Raw genomic sequence first — 16,326 nt, 5'->3', positions numbered from 1 at the left:
AAAATATGCAGAGTATTTTCTCGTTTCCGTCGTATGATAGATGCCATTTTCGTATCCTAAAAAGTGTTTACTTCATTTTAGCTATCTTTCATATACCAAACACAGAATGAAATTACAGAAACAACTAAGTAAATCTAAGAAAAAATCGCTGTTGTAGAAATTACAACATCTAGCTGCTTAAAACCTCCAAGGAAATGTTTAGAATTGTTTAAAGTCAGAAACCAAGGGTTGCTACATACCTGAAGCAGTATAATAATGGAACAAATACCAAGGGAGAATATCTGTAAACATCTCAGGCTAATGTAATGATGGTAATAAGCAACAGGCCTGTATAAAGCTTACTTTATCCCAGGAAAAACAGATTGTGTTTTTATTTTTTTTAATCTTTTTTAAAAAATATATATTTTATTGATTTTTTTAGAGAGAGAGGAATGGAGAGGGATAGAGAGATAGAAACATCGATGAGAGATCGGCTGCCTCCTGCATGACTCCATAGGGGGATCCAGCCTGCAACCCAGGCATGTGCCCTGACCAGGAATTGAACTGGTGGCCTCTTGTTCCTTGCTCAATGCTCAGTCGCTGAGCTATACTGGCTGGGCAGATTGTGTTTTTAATAGAATTGTGAGGGGAGCAGATGGATCAGAATGCGGTAGCATATTTATGTCTTTATTTTAACAAAATGTTCAATATTATGTTTCCTAAATTTTACCTGCTAAATAATTCAAAAGGCAGCTAGCAATATGAATTGTTTTCACATGCACTTAAAACTACCTAAAGACTACAAAAGAGTTCCTACAGACAGTAGCTTTTCTTTCGGTAGGGAGTTACCTACCATAAAAAAATTTAAAATTTAACTTCTGCTGTATGACAATGTGACTTAACCATGTACTGATGTAATTTGAAGGAAATTAGGAGACTATCAAAAGGAATCAAGAAAGTACACTATCAACCATGAGGGGATACAGCCATTGCTCCCTATTGTCCCATGGCCTCTTCTACATACAAGATTAGCATGTCCTCTGTACTCTGGAGGAAATTTAGCACAGATGGGCTATTGGTATTTCACAATTCCATTATTATAATAACCTGATACATTTAAAAATTATCTATTGCACAGACATCGTGTACCAGTTCCATTTCTGGACACTGGGAATAAAGTAAGCTATGAGACATAGACCATCCCTCCTGAATATAAACATTATACTCTAAAAAAGCAAAAACTAAAACAAAAATCTAAACTCTAAGTTGATGAGCTAATGGGGGCAGATATAAGATTAGTTGTGAATGGCATTTCAAAAGCAAAAGATGAACTGTTCACCCAACAGTATTTGTAATAATACTGTGTAATTCCTGCATCATATAATTTCTTTATTTTACATCAATGCAATTCAAGCAAATTTGGCACCACTTACCCATAATAAAATAAATAAACACAGAAGAAGTGCTTAGGACTTTGAAAATAATAATTACTGGGGTATTGAATTTGGTTCAACCAGCATTGTGTGTGTGTGTGTGTGTGTGTGTGTATGTGTGTCAGACATTCTGGGATAATAATTGTCTACAAAGAGTAATGACTACCACATAGATTTTGCTCTCAAGGACTAGGTGAAAGGTAAATTTTCAGTTAAAATAATGTTATGAATGTTAAGAAGAAAAGGAATGATAGTGTATAGAGTAGAGGAAATATGCCATATATGGGTGTGTGGGGAAGATTTTCTGGAGCCAAAGATGCCCCTTACTAAGTGGTAACTAAGAAAAATGTGTTAGGACAGGAAGTCTATGTCTGGGATGAATTAGAAAAAACACACAGAATAATAGTATGTGTGTAAGAGGTCATAGAGTTCTATCATTAAACATAGTGCAGGAAAATGAGGCAAATTTAGTTCTAAGTAAGTCATCGATTTTTGGTATTTGTGTTAAGTTTGGTATTTATTCTAAGAATGTTGGGAAATTGTTGAACTGTTTTCTTTAACTTTAAGCTGAAATGTTTTAATAACTGGGGGGAAAAACAAGCTGAAGTAGTGAAATCAGAAACACGGTGTTTCAGGAAAGAGATGGTAAAGTGTTTACATGGAGGCAGGGTAGTAGGATAGACAAGGGGCACTTATCCCCGGATAAGTATTTAAGAGATAAAATAAATAGGAATTAGTGGTGAATTGTATCTGACTCTGGAGCAAGAGAAAATTGAAGAACTTTCTACAATTGTGCCTTAAGAACTACCCTTTTTAAAACATTAAAATATAATTGGTATACAATATTATAGTAGGCTATAATAATTTCAGGTATACAATATAGTGATTCAACATTTTTGTACCTTAAAATGTGATCATCCTACTAATTCTAAAATCATCTGGCACCCTATAAATTTATGGCAACATAACTGACTATATTTCTCTTTACCTTTTTCATCTATCCCTCCACCAACTCACCTCTGGTTACCATCCCTTTGGTGTCTGTTTCTATGAGTCTATTTTGTTTTGCTTGAACATTGACTTTGTTTTGTTTGTAGATTTCATATGTAAGAGAAACTATATGGTATTTATATTTGTCTCTCTCTAATTGATTTTACTTAGCATAATATCCTCTAGGTCCATCCATGTTGTCTCAAATGGCAATATTTTTCTCCTTTTTTAATAATACATAATATTCCTTTGTACATATGTGCCACATCATCTTATCCATTCACCTATTGTAAATAATGTTGCAATGAACATAGAGGTGCCAAGAACTAGTCTTAAGAGTAGTAAATTTGGGGACTTGAGAGAAATAAGTGACAATTTAAACTTGTCACACTTTTTATTCCTGTCAGATATTGAGAGGAATATGGCCTCCTGTCTAGAGTGAGCCTATCTAATTATTTTACACTTCACCATCTACGTCATTTCTTCAACAGAAAACCTTGAGCTTGATCTGGAGGTTGGGTGTCAGTGCAGGAGCGTGTCCTGAGGGCACTGAAGTGGTCAGCCATGCATCTGTGCTGGGGAGGGAGGACCACGAGGCCAAGTCCAAAAAGGGACAGAGTGAATGGCTCTTAGACTCATATAGATTTTAATTATTCTCTCCACTGACACTGATATTGTAGTCTCTAAATATTTATAGATTAATGAACTTTAGATCATGAGTTATCACTTTCAGGTGCCCTGCTGTGATCAATTATCTATGTTCAAGGCTGCTGTCAGGACGACATTAATCAATATATGTAAAGTTTGAAGAGTACGCCTGCAATCCATTGAACTAAAATGATGCTATTTATCTCTGTACATTTATAATTTCAGATGTCTAAAAAACATCTATTTCCATGTTGATAAATTCTTCCCTTATTCATAGAATAATGGTTTGTTTATAATTCAATTGAAGACTTAAAATAGCATAGTTGTATGCAAGTTTAAAATAGTAAAGCACATATAAGATTAAAATTTGGAAGAGTTGTCTTCCTTAAAAAAGATGCTTCAGTGTTAAATTCCTCAAATTTTAAAATATATATCATTCCCCGATCTTCATGAAGAGGATTATCTGAAAAAAAATTAACCCTTTATGTACAGAAGGCCTGTCCCTTCATTGCTAACACCGATCCATTTCAAAAGGACTGTGTTTATGACTTGTCAGGATCTCTTAGCTTTCTTGCTAAGTATAGAATATACCAAGAAAGAGTGATGTTTATTCCAGCAATATGTGGAGTGCTTGCATACATGCCCTGATGGTAAATTTCCTGAGAAACTTTCCCTAGATTAAGGAAGGTATACAAACTAAAATGCTATGCTATGAGTTGATTAATAAATTGATCCAATAGCATTTAATATATTAAAAAAAACATTTAAAAGGATAAATATTATTGCAACAAAGAAAACCTGGGGTCCATGGTAAAAAACAGATTAATACTAACAACCAGAAACTGTAACTTTATTAAATTGTAACCCAAACTCAGCATCATCACGTGGTGTAACCAGTAGACAGTGAGTTTGTGAAAGTAAGAAACAAACCAAGAGTGCCTGCCCTGAAAATTCTCAGGTGGAAGGAATGGCCTGCGGTGGGTGCTGGCTCTGCTGCGGCCTTGCTTGAATGAGCTCTCATTTGACCCTCAAGCGACAATTTCTCTGAAGAACAACAATGAAGAATACATGAAGACAGCCATTTCAACACAGCGCTTTCAGAGGTGGACTGGCCTCATGTCAGTGTCAAAAGGGGGAAGAAATTGAATGCATTTTCTAAAGAGTGAAAATCCAGAAACATGTAAGGATCTGGCTTATCAGTAGCCAGCCAAGGATCTTCAAAGAGAGAGCACAAGTGAACTCAATGGACTGTCATATCCCGAGCACACATAGTGGGTGTATTTTATTACCTAAGATTCTACGAACACAAAAATTCTGTAAATGTGAAAGTGGGTATATTGACTTAACATTAGTTTATGCAAATTTATGTACTGTACTATGTGCAAAGCTTTGTATGATCTTATGTACTACTACTTTTGGGTCCCATATTTGTATTAACACAATCCTGAAACCAAGGTTGCTAATAGAATGATCTAGATTTTGCCAAAACACCACTTAATTTTGTCTTCAATTTTTATTCCCCCCCCTGAACTATACCATCTCCTTTCTATTCAATTAGTCCAAAATACCCTATTTTTCATGTATAGCACATGTCTAACTTCTTTGTGATTATTTTTCATTTTCTGAATTCCTATTTTATTTAATTTTATGGCAGGAAAGTAACTTTTTTCTCTATTTAGATTCTACAGGCTACTAAGAGCTGAGCGATATTAATAGGTTTTCACTAAATTTTATCAAATACTGATTTAATATCCAGTTATGTGCAAAAGTGGTAACAAAAAAAATCTCCATTCCTCATATCTGGGTTATAAAACATTTTTAAAAAGATATTTTGCATTATTTTAAATACTCAAGTAATTGGCTCCCATACAAAAGTTTCTCAATGAATACTTACTAATTAATTGATTACACACTCCCCAAAAGAAAGTATGCCTACCTTCAAATATTTCATCACCCTAACTTTTTTTTGTCATAAATATAAATGTTGTATATGTTTCTTCTCCAGCATACATGAAAAGAAAGAAAGAATCAGGATATCTAACCCTTGCATTGAATGCTCTGGTGTCTCTGCCAATTAGTTGGGGGAGGGGGTGGAGGCACCTGTTCCCCTGTTCTGTGAGTGCTGGCTAATACAGGCATACATCAGAGATACTGTGGCTTAGATTCCAGGGCACTGCAATAAAGAAAATACTGCAGTGAAGAGTCACACAATCTTTCTGGTTTCCCAGTACATATAAAAGGTATATTCATACTCTACTGTAGACTGTTAAATGTGCAATACAATTATGTCTGAAAAATAATGCACATACCTTAACTAAAAATACTTTATGGCTGCCCACCTGGATGGCTCAGTGGTTGAGCATTGACCTATGAACCAGGAGGTCACAGTTTGATTCCCTGTCAGGGTTGTTACAGGTTGTGGACTTGATCCCCAGTGTGGGGCATGCAGGAGGCAACAAATTAATGATTCTCTCTGATTATTGATATTTCTATCTCTCTATCCCTCTCCCTTCCTCTCTGAAATCAATTAAAAAATACTTTATTGCTGAAAACGCTAATCATCATCTAAGCCTTCGGTGAATCTTAATCTTTTTGCTGATGGAGGGTCTTGACCAACAGACTTCTAACAAGAGGCTGCCTTCCCTGCTTGCCCCTCTCCGACTTGAACCAATGACCTACTGACACTTGAGCATAAAAGGCTTAATTGTCTCTCCTTCAAAGAGAAGGATGTGTATAGGTCCACGTCCTTCCTTCACAGAAGGTATCACCTTTATCATTACTTTATTCATTTTCCTACTTGGGAGTATTCATTCCTCCCATTTGCCTGACAGCTCTCCAAAAGAGATAGGGACCATGTCTCTCTTAACCTCACTGTTAAAACACCAACAACTAGTGAGGTGTCTAGTTCCCGGTAAACTTTCAATAAATATGTTCTGTTTGTATAAGGATGACAAATTAATAAACGTAATTTAGCAAAACAGAAGTGGTTTCTCTTGGCCCTGTGTAAATCCAAAGCATGACCTGTCTTCTCTGTCTTGACTTCTTATGGCTAGAGTTTGAATATGTCCTAGTTTGCCCAGCAGAGTCCCAGATTATACCTGGTTCCCTATGTAATTACCAGTACCTTCTCTGTTTAGTGTGGAAAATATCCTGGCTTGAATAACAAATTAAATGGTCATTCTAGTTATGACTCTGGAAACCTCTCTTTCCTAGTCTGTTATTTTATTACTTTTTTCTTTGTGAGTTTATCATCATCTTTGGATGAGTAAAATTTCACCACTGGTAAAGTACAATACTTTACACCAGTGGTCGGCAAACTGCGGCTTGCAAGCCACATGCGGCTCGCGAGCCATGGTTTGCCGCTCTGTTGACTAATAAGTTTGCTGACCACTGCCTTACACTATTCACTTAAACCTCTTTAAGTTTATATTTAGCATCTTTAAAAATGTACTGATCATGACATTAATTATTCATGATGTGTAAAGAGACAGGAACCTATAGAAACTGATATTAGGTGTTCAAATAGAGAGTTCCCCACACTTTAAATAACCATGCAGGCCAAGCTACTTCACTTATTCAGTTATTTATGTGTTATTTCCCATCTATTGCATTTAGGATAGGTAATTCATCTAAAGGGAGTTTGGAGAAAGTTAGTACATAGGCAGTGTACTTTCCAAAATTTTGTTCTCTCCTTACCAACTACCTGTTTTGATGAGCAAGCTTTAAAATGTGTATATGTAACTTTCAAAGATTTAATAAAACATATTAAACTTGTCCATTTAAATTAGGAATTAATTACGTCTTTCCATGCACATGTCCAACCTAATCTGCAAACATTAATCCAAATAAAATAAAGAGTAATTATGATCATTTTTAGTTGCTTTCCATGAGTTTTCCTTTTTTCTCAAGAATCAAAAAGGAGGTTCCATTCCAATACCATCTGAAAATGAAATTTGTTTAATTTTATGTTACCTTTTAAGTAATAATTTGGGTACATATGGTTGAAAATATTAATATTTTGAACAATTTTTGTTTATTCCAGTTTAGCCATCAAAGTAAAGGAAAACCTAGAAAATCATGACAAGGAGATTAGAAAACCAAATAATTCCCTTAACCACAGTGTAAAAATTATTCAGGTAGAAGCCCAACTACCCAAATACATTGAAAAAATTATGTCTTTAATTGAATTCACTAGAGTCCAATAACATTGACATTCCCTCTCCCAAAAACTGGCAAGCAAATAAACAAAAATCCTTAAGTCTCTAGTCATATACACAAAGGTACAGGAGAACTGAGTCAAGTGCCAGGATAACTCATGCCTAAAAAATATTTTCTAAAGTATTCTATATGAATTCTGCAACTTTAAATATTTTATTTAAAAATGATTGAAAAGATCAAGTCAATGGGTCAGAACTTGAAAACTACAATTCACTGGCCTTTCTTTCCTCTACATTTGCAAGTAGTAGCAATGCTGGAAAATGAGGGACTGTTCAACCAGGAGTGATGAAGAGGAAGATTATCTATATCTATCAGAAGCCCTATAACATCTGAAATTGTTCAATTTAGTTCATATGGGCAATAAAACAGAAAAACTAGTGGATAGCGATTTAGTGCACTCTTTGGGTTTTTCAATCCATTTGATACATGTTTTTGTTTTTGAATGCTAAATGGTCTTCATTATATAAATGAAATGAGCCACTTGGTGACTATGGAGACATTGTTTCTACAACCTGCCAAAAATTAGCTGAACAACTGCCATGAGTGATGATGGGGAACTAAGTCCTTGCATGTGCTAAAAAAATATAAGAAATAAATTCCATGTGTATTGCAGGGCCTTCCATTCACAGATGGTTAAGCCATTAAAAAGTACTGCATTTTTTCCAATCTGCTTCACACTGAATGGAATTTATGATTATATTTGTAAAATTAACATCTATTCCCCTCTGTAATTCAGAGGCTGATGATCTTGTTTTCAACTTCCAAGACTACAACATCAACTCTTTCCCCTGCTAGTCCTTTATTTGTTCTTTATTTGTTATTAAGTTAAATAGGGCTTGAAGTGGGGAAATGGTGACTTAAAAATTGTATGAAATAGGAGGTTGGCAGGTAAGTAATGGATGGGTGGAGAGAGAGAGAGAGAGAGAGAGAGAGAGAGAGAGAGAGAGAGAGAGAGAGACGACTGACCAGCTACATAGATAAGGGAGAAGATGGAGGGGGAGAGAAAGGAGAGATTTCACACATAAGTTTATATATGCTAATACCGTAAGTCAAATCTTGCTAGGGCCAAGGGCCCTTTCCTCCTTCCTGGTTCCTCTCATGCTAGTTTTATAATTTTTTACTTTCAGTGCTCTATTTATATTGGACAAATTGGTTTTATTTACTAGTTTCTTTCTGTCTTTCATGATCATACAGGTGCTTCTACTTCCTATTCAGTGTCTGATTTCACCTGTATATAAAGTGTTCCTCTGAGAACATCAGGGTTGAAGTTGATTTAATGGCTTCTTGTTTAAGAGTTGTATAACCTCACGTAGGCCCACTTATCTTCTCTGAGTGCCATCTAACAGGTGAACTTATACTCATGCTTTCACTGACCTCATAAAAAGGTTGTAAGAATTGAGTGGATAGTAAATGTGAAAATTCTTGTACGGTATGATGTGTACTTAAAATTAAAAAAAAAAAATTAAAGCTGAAAATCGTATGCAAGATGTGCCATGAAGCATATTGTTTCAGTCAATTCAGTGTGCCATTCACACACATAACAATTAGGCAAAGGGTAAAATAATCATTTGGCTGGATTGCCTTTGTTTGTCAAAAAACGTTTTCACATGTATTAAAAGGTAGAAATAAACTAATGGAATATTCCTTAATGACTATATTCCTTAATGGTTGAAATGATTGCTTTTAACTAATTTGATAGAAGAAATTTATTCAAGTATTCACATTAGAATCACAGTTTTGTTCCAACCCTGGGAATTATAATAAAATGTGATTAGTGTTTTTAATTAAAGGTTGCAATCAGTGCAAAACTTGAATATGGTATACATAAGATTAATTTATAACAATATATACATAATATGAAACTGATTTTTACAAAGAATCATTATGAATAAATATGTGAACAGCACAAGTTAATTTATTTAATAATGCAAGTATTTATTCATTTAATCAAATAGTTTTTTAAATGTATTTTTCTACAAAGATAAACCTTAAATGGACCACACACTGTTCAGTTTGTATCTTTAAATATGAAGACCTTAAATTAAACAAACCATAATATGATTCTGAATATGAAAAAAGGGGAATTAACTTTGATCTTAATTTAATTTGATAACAAACCAAGGTTTAGAACATTACCCAGACATAGAAGAAAATAAGTAGGCATTTGGGAAATTGGGGGGAAATGGACAACCTTAATACTTTGAGACCCAAGACATTTGCATACTTTTCAGAAGTGTTTTGAGAATAATAGATATTTGCACATGTTTTTTATATTAAAAACAATTTCAATTGCCAATTGGAATGTTTGTAATTCCCATACCCTCATAGGTAATGTAAAGTTTCTTGGAAGAAACAGAAATAATCATTCTATGTTTTCAGTAATTACAAAAGCCATTGAATGCAGCTTACTTTTCTTAAACTTTTTACTAAGACTAATGTTGAGGATTTGAAGCATTACAAAGCTGTGTACTTTTGTTAGTTCTTAGGAAAATAGAAGAGTTTGATTATGCTAGCTATTTATCTAGTAGACAAATAAACAATAAAAGCAGAAAGGCTGTACAGAATCTAACATGCAATTCAGGTCAAGTTAGTTTAGAAATATGCTCTTCAGTTAAGATAAACTCCTCTTCGTACCAGTCGTGGTGATAAAGAATGGTAAATAGTGTTTATGGCACATGTTTTTCTGTGATTTGCTTAATGAATTAACGAATTCTATTTATTTTTAATTGTTTTTCTTTTTTTCAATATTTCTGGAAATTTATTTATAAATTCTCTTAAACCTTGGAAAATGTTATATTTTTTATCAGGTCATTATATTAATTGTGTCTCCCAGATGAGCCATTAATTCTCTGAGTTTTTCTCTTTCGACCGCCTGATCCAAGACTTGCATATACTTTGCATGAAGCCCCTCCCTTCATTTATTCTTTTTTTTTCTTTATTGATTAAGGTATTACATATGTGTCCTTACCTCCCCCCTGCTTACCTGTTCCACCCCCACCCCCCCGCTCATGCCTTCACCCCCCTGGTGTCTGTGTCCATTGATTATGTTTATATGCATGCATACAAGTCCTTTGGTTGATCTCTCCCCCTTACCCCCACCCTCCCCTACCTTCCTTCTGAGGTTAATTGTTTTTCTATAATTTCTTTTCATATCAATGCAAAATCATTATTTTTTTGAGACACAGAACACTCTGGCTTTAAGCTAGTAGTTCAGAAGGTATGTGTGTCATCCTGAAAGTCTTGACAAATACTTCCCAAGAGATGATCTGGCCTAAACAACTGCTTTGGAGTTCTCTCCGTTACAGATCATTAGGGAAAGTCTGCAGATTCTCTGGTGTGCTGCTGAGGAATATTTGTCCTAACGGACTCAGAACCTCCCAAAGAGCATTCACAGAATCAACTCTGATTCTCAATTAGGCTTGTCAGTATAGTAGCCAGGGTTCAGAATGCCATAAGATAGGCAGTAAAATTTGGTTTAACTGAGTAAAGACATTGTTTTAGTTCAGTTGTTTTGAAAGTTGTCTCTGTGCTGCATATTAAAATTATATGTGGATTTTAAGTATTTATCTGATCACTAGAAACACTGGTCATTTTTCAAGCTAAAAAAATACAGTTTTAGAAAGAGAAGAAGGAAAAAGAGAGAACGAGAGAAAGGAGGAGAAAGAAAAAGGGAAGAAAGAGGAAGAATAGAAGAGAGTGGGAAGGGAGGAAACAAGGAAGGAGAGAGAGAAAAAAGAGGGAGCGAGAAAGAGAGAGAGAGAGAGAGAGAGAGAGAGAGAGAGAGAGAGAGAGAGAGAGAGAGAGAGAGAGAGAGAATGGAAGAAAGGAAAAGATAAGGAAGTTATAAAGAGTATGAAATAAGCTGAGAAGTAAATTGTGAATGCTTTAATTGTTTGGGTCCAAAGGAAATGAAATCCAATTTTTTTAGAGAACCCAGTTTCACTCACTTTGTGCTTTGATCCACTGATTAACATTTGCAACCATTAACTCACCTTCCTGATGGAGGTGACTGTCAGATGGTACTGCTCCCCAAGCCGGGCGCAGCGTTTCCAGCTGTGGATGCAGACAGATCAAAGCATATGATGGACCCTCTACAACACAGTCTATCTGGAATACTAATAATAGTCTGTACTACTTGTAAAGAATCAAGTCATTTTTCTCCACTCTTTCAAATAATCAGCGTTTCCTTGTACATGCTATTAATTGATTCAATATGCAGAAGGAATGTCTGAACTTTTCCCACGCCTTACACTTACTCGCTTTTTATTATATACATTAGTCTACCTCCAGAGGTTGTTTTAATTCAAGTCAGGTTTTTTGTTTTTTTCATAAAAAAATAGCACGGGTACTTGTTATGTTTAGCTTTATATGCTATGCATTTTCTTATATTTTATGATTGTGGGTATATTTGTCATTGCCTACCCTGCTCAATTTTGATGCTGCTTAACTTGCTTATAGTATAATTTCATTATCTGCTTTGCTAAGTTTTGAGATTTTTACTATAGATATTTTATAAGATTGCTCTCTCCTCAAACCCTTCTTTAAGATTTTGAACCCAGTAGTTCAAAATCCTTGCTAATAACTGACAATGATTTTCAGGCTTATTACACTATGAAAGACTGATGTGTTTTTTTGTTGGTGGTGGTGTTTTTTTTTTGTGTTTTTTCTGTTTGCTTGTCAGTATATTTGTTTGTTTTTGATGTGACAATAGCTGTTTGCTTTTATTTTATTCCTAATTTACCTTTTGTATGTTTATAGTTTACTCTCTTTTCAGGAAATTCTGCAGGTTTTTTTTGTTTGTTTGTTTGTTTTTGTTTTTTTTTATTTAAGAAATAGTTTCTGTTGTCTGATTATCTTGGGATTGGTTGTGGGCTATGAAAGATTCACCCACAGCTGTGATATATACCTAACATCTTTAGAAGATAGAAAGGTTGAAGGGGCTAACTCTAAGTCAAATAGGCATTTGTTAAACAAGTCAAGTATGCGAAAGCTGTGTGGTTGGGGTTGAGGGAGAGTAGAATAATAAGGTACTTAAAAACAAGATCTCTTACCTCATATAGTTTAGCATTCGTTTTTCTAAGATGGTGAAAAGGATCCCTGAGAACTCTGTGGACCATTTCTTGTCTATGCACAGAGCAGGTAGAGCTGTGCCCTTTAAACTTTCTGTATGCCAGGGAGTGAAGGGAAAAGATAAGCCTGGAGTGTTATGAACAACTGAAGTTTATAGGGCTAACAAATTTAATGCCATGAAAAGGGCAGCGACACGGTCTGACTTTATCATCAAAAACGGTTTTGCATCTTCCCACTGCACAGTTCTCACAGCTAGTCTTCATGTTCTTAGTTGACTGAAAGAGTTTGATTCAGTGTTATCCCTTTGGGTGGCATTGCATATATGACATAAATGTGTGTGTTTTCTTTTGTAGCAAGTATAATAGAAAACAAAATAAGCAAAAAGCCACATAGGATTTTAGGGAACGCTAAAAGGTTTCCCTAAAATATGGCAATTTGGTGGAAACTTTTTTTATAATAAAATGCAATTCTACTTACGGTTGTTTGTGAGAGTATTATCGTATTCTATCACACCACTATTTCTAAGTGGATGCATTTCAAATTTGCTGCTTGTATAAGTGAGTGGCCGAAAAGAAGTGGTCAGAGGCAGACAGGAAGCCAGCTTGCAGGTTTCTCTGTTGGGCATCTCAGGAATGATCTGAGAGAAACAAAATGTGGAAAGCAAGCAGAGTGTGTTCTGCACAATGATGCTCGCCCATGGCACAAAGGAACACAGAGGAAAATAATTTATTTTATTTTTTAAGGTTTCTGTTTTTATTGAGTTTTAAATAATTTATTTTCCCAAGAATTATACACCTAAGTTTTCAATGTATTGGTATGAAGTCTATTCTATTCATATGATAGATTTAATTTATAATGTATAGTTATCCATGTTCCTTTCTTCATTTCTAATCATGCTTATAGTATGATTTCTTTTTTTCTCACTTGAGAGTTTATACAGAGGTTCCTCAATATTATAAACTAGAGGCCTGGTGCATGAAATTCATGCACTCAGGGGGTCCCTCGACCTGGCCTGCGCCCTCTCGCAGTCTGGGAGCCCTCGGGGGATGTCTGACTGACTAAGCCATCAGTTGGACATCCTTAGTGCTGCCGTGGAGGCGGGAGAGGCTCCTGCCACCGCCGCTGCACTCGCCAGCCGTGAGCCTGGCTCAGGGCTTCTGGCTGATTAGCGCGCCCCTGTGGGAGCACACTGACTACCAGGGGGCAGAGACTGCATTGAGCATCTGCCCCCTGGTGGTCAGTGTGCGTCATAGTGACCAGTTGTTCTGCCGTTCGGTTGATTTGCATATTAGCCTTTTATTACATAGGATATTTTCAAAGACAGCAACGACACAGAAATGTTCATAGTGATTACCTCTGGGCGATTTCTGTTATCTCTATTTTCAAAGAATTTCTAAATCCTTCGTTTTCTCAAATTAGTCCAAAGTTTTTGAAAAATACAAATTAAATGCAGATCTAGCACAATTTTACTAATTAAAAACCTAAAACATTGAGTAAATGAACATGCAAATGTTGAATAAGTATTAACCCTTGAATATATAAGGAATGATTGACAGTGTCTGATTGTTCTGAAGTGGACTGTATGGAAAATATATGAGAGTGAATTGGTATGTCTTCAGAATTATCATTCCTTCTACAGCTTTTTAAAAGCAATACACACATGCATAGTTCTCAAATAATGGCGTAGACTTAAAAAACGGCTTCTTTTTATAAGGGTCATCATTTTTTCAGAGTTGAAATGAATTCTCTCAAAGTAGCCTACATTTTTATCATAATGCAATACCTTGATATTTTAAAAGTTGTTAATATAATAAATATTTGATTATTGTACAAGAGAGCCTATTATAGTATTACTGTGGATAATACATAATGGAAGAGATAATATACATCTAATCAAAGTCAAATCAAAATTAATATTGCAATACTCTTTTGAGACTCATCTCTTATGTATGTTAATATTATGTAATAGATAATAAAAAGAGAGCAGGAACAATTTACATTTTGGAAAGAGCCTTGAAACATTCTGCATTATTAAATCAGACAAAATTAATTCTTATGTTGTCTCATAACAATGTAAAAATATTTAAAGACACTTAATGCTGTCAGGAGACAAATATTCTGATGAGAGCGGAGAGCATAAATAAACATTCTGCGCAAAGTGGCGTCTTCCATAGCCAGATGTTGTCATAAATGTAGCAATTTTAAAATCACCATATTCTAAGATGTGTTCACAGAAAAGATTACCAGAAAGTTGAAATTGTAAGCTCTTGGAAATTAAGTACTTCATATTTTTATTGTGCATTCTCTGAGGTAATTATCTTTTGTGATATATTTCAGAGAAAGCTGATAACAAATGGGACAGTTGACAATGAAAATAGGTAGATTTGTAGACGTTTGAAGAACTATTTTACTACTAACAGTCCTATTTGTTGTACATTTAATATGTGTCTGTCACATATCTATGAATTTTACCATGTATTAAACCATTTAATTGTCACCACGATCTTACAAGATAGATGCTAATTTTACTCCCCATTTTACACTTGAGCAAAGGTCACAAAACTTGCCAACATTAGCGCTAGGATTCAGTCAAATACTGGCAGCCTGGACCCTGGGGTTCTGCGCAGAACACTAAAGCTACAGTGGGTAAGAGTCATGGAATTATTGCCCATCTAAAAGAAGACAGCTTGAGCTAGCATTTTTTGTCTGTTCCTTGAGATACTTAGAAGATGGACTCATCAAATTTGCAAAGACAACATTGTTGAGTAAACTGATATAATAAATACATTCTTAAGTTGAATGTTTGAGATGAATTTAAAAATGAATTACAATAAGCACACTTAAAAAATTCTAAGTGTGAACATATCCTATAGGCTTTTTTAAAAGATGGTGCCATAAGAGACCCCAGCCTTGGTGCCCTCATCAAGATCAATACTTAGTCAGCTTCCACAAACAAAAGCAGCTCTGGGAGAGCCCTGGGGTCCACTTAAGAAACATCAGCAACGCGGTGAAACAGTTGGAAGAAAGCATTCTGCCTGCATCATCCCATCTCCCAAGGCAGCATTGCTCAGGGCCACAGGATTTGGTATGCTATTTTCCATGTGTTTCAAATGCCTCTCAGATTCCTGGGTCTTTCCTGGCTCTCATTCCTGACAATGCTGTCTCCTAAACATCATGCAGAGAGCTCTGAGTCTACCGGTGTGTGTGTGTGTGTGTGTATACATGCACACATCTCAGAAGACTACCTAATGTGGGAAAATGTAAATTATCAAGCCCATAATTATTTGATAACTAGGGTCCCAGTGCACAAATTTGTGCACTTCGAAAGGAATTGTGGGTCATGAGGCTGCAGTGGGGACAGGGGCAGGTCTTGGCCCATCCTCTGCGCCCCTGCCTGGCCCCTCCCACCATGGCCCCTGGGTCCCTTCTCTGCCAGAAGCCCCTGCCTCTGCTGCTCCCAAGTGCTGATGGTGCTGGCCCCTCTCACACCCTCTACAGAGCAACTGGGACCAATGCAGGCAGCAGGTGTGAGTGGGGCCGGTGCTGTCAGCGGCGGTGAGCAGGGGCAAGCAGCGGCTCTGTTGCTGGCTGGGAGTGCGAGCAGGGCCAGCGCCGGCAGTGGGTGTGAGTGGCGGCTGCTGCCCCGATTGTCCCTCAGGAGCAGGGGGAGGTGGAGAAGCCCTGAGGAGCGACTGGGGCTGGCAGCCCGCTGACAGCGCTGAGCAATCAGTGCCGGGTGCTGGCAGTGGGTTGAGCGGGGACGGCACTGGCAGCAGATGCGAGCACCAGGTGGGACTGTGGCACATGGGAGCAAAGAATTTTCAGTAACCACCAGAGGCTTGCCCCGATGACATTGACCGGCACCTCGATTTGGTCTGGCGCACCTGATCACCTGCTCCACCATCCTGCCACTGCCGATGCCCGCCATGTTCTGCACTCTGCCACCTGCTGCTGATGCCCATCATGTTCCACTCACGCCCCCTGGTAG

This window comes from Plecotus auritus, assembly GCF_963455305.1.
Source record: "Plecotus auritus genome assembly, chromosome: 11".
Classification (NCBI taxonomy): Eukaryota; Metazoa; Chordata; class Mammalia; order Chiroptera; family Vespertilionidae; genus Plecotus; species Plecotus auritus.
Note: the sequence above shows the minus strand (reverse complement) of the source record.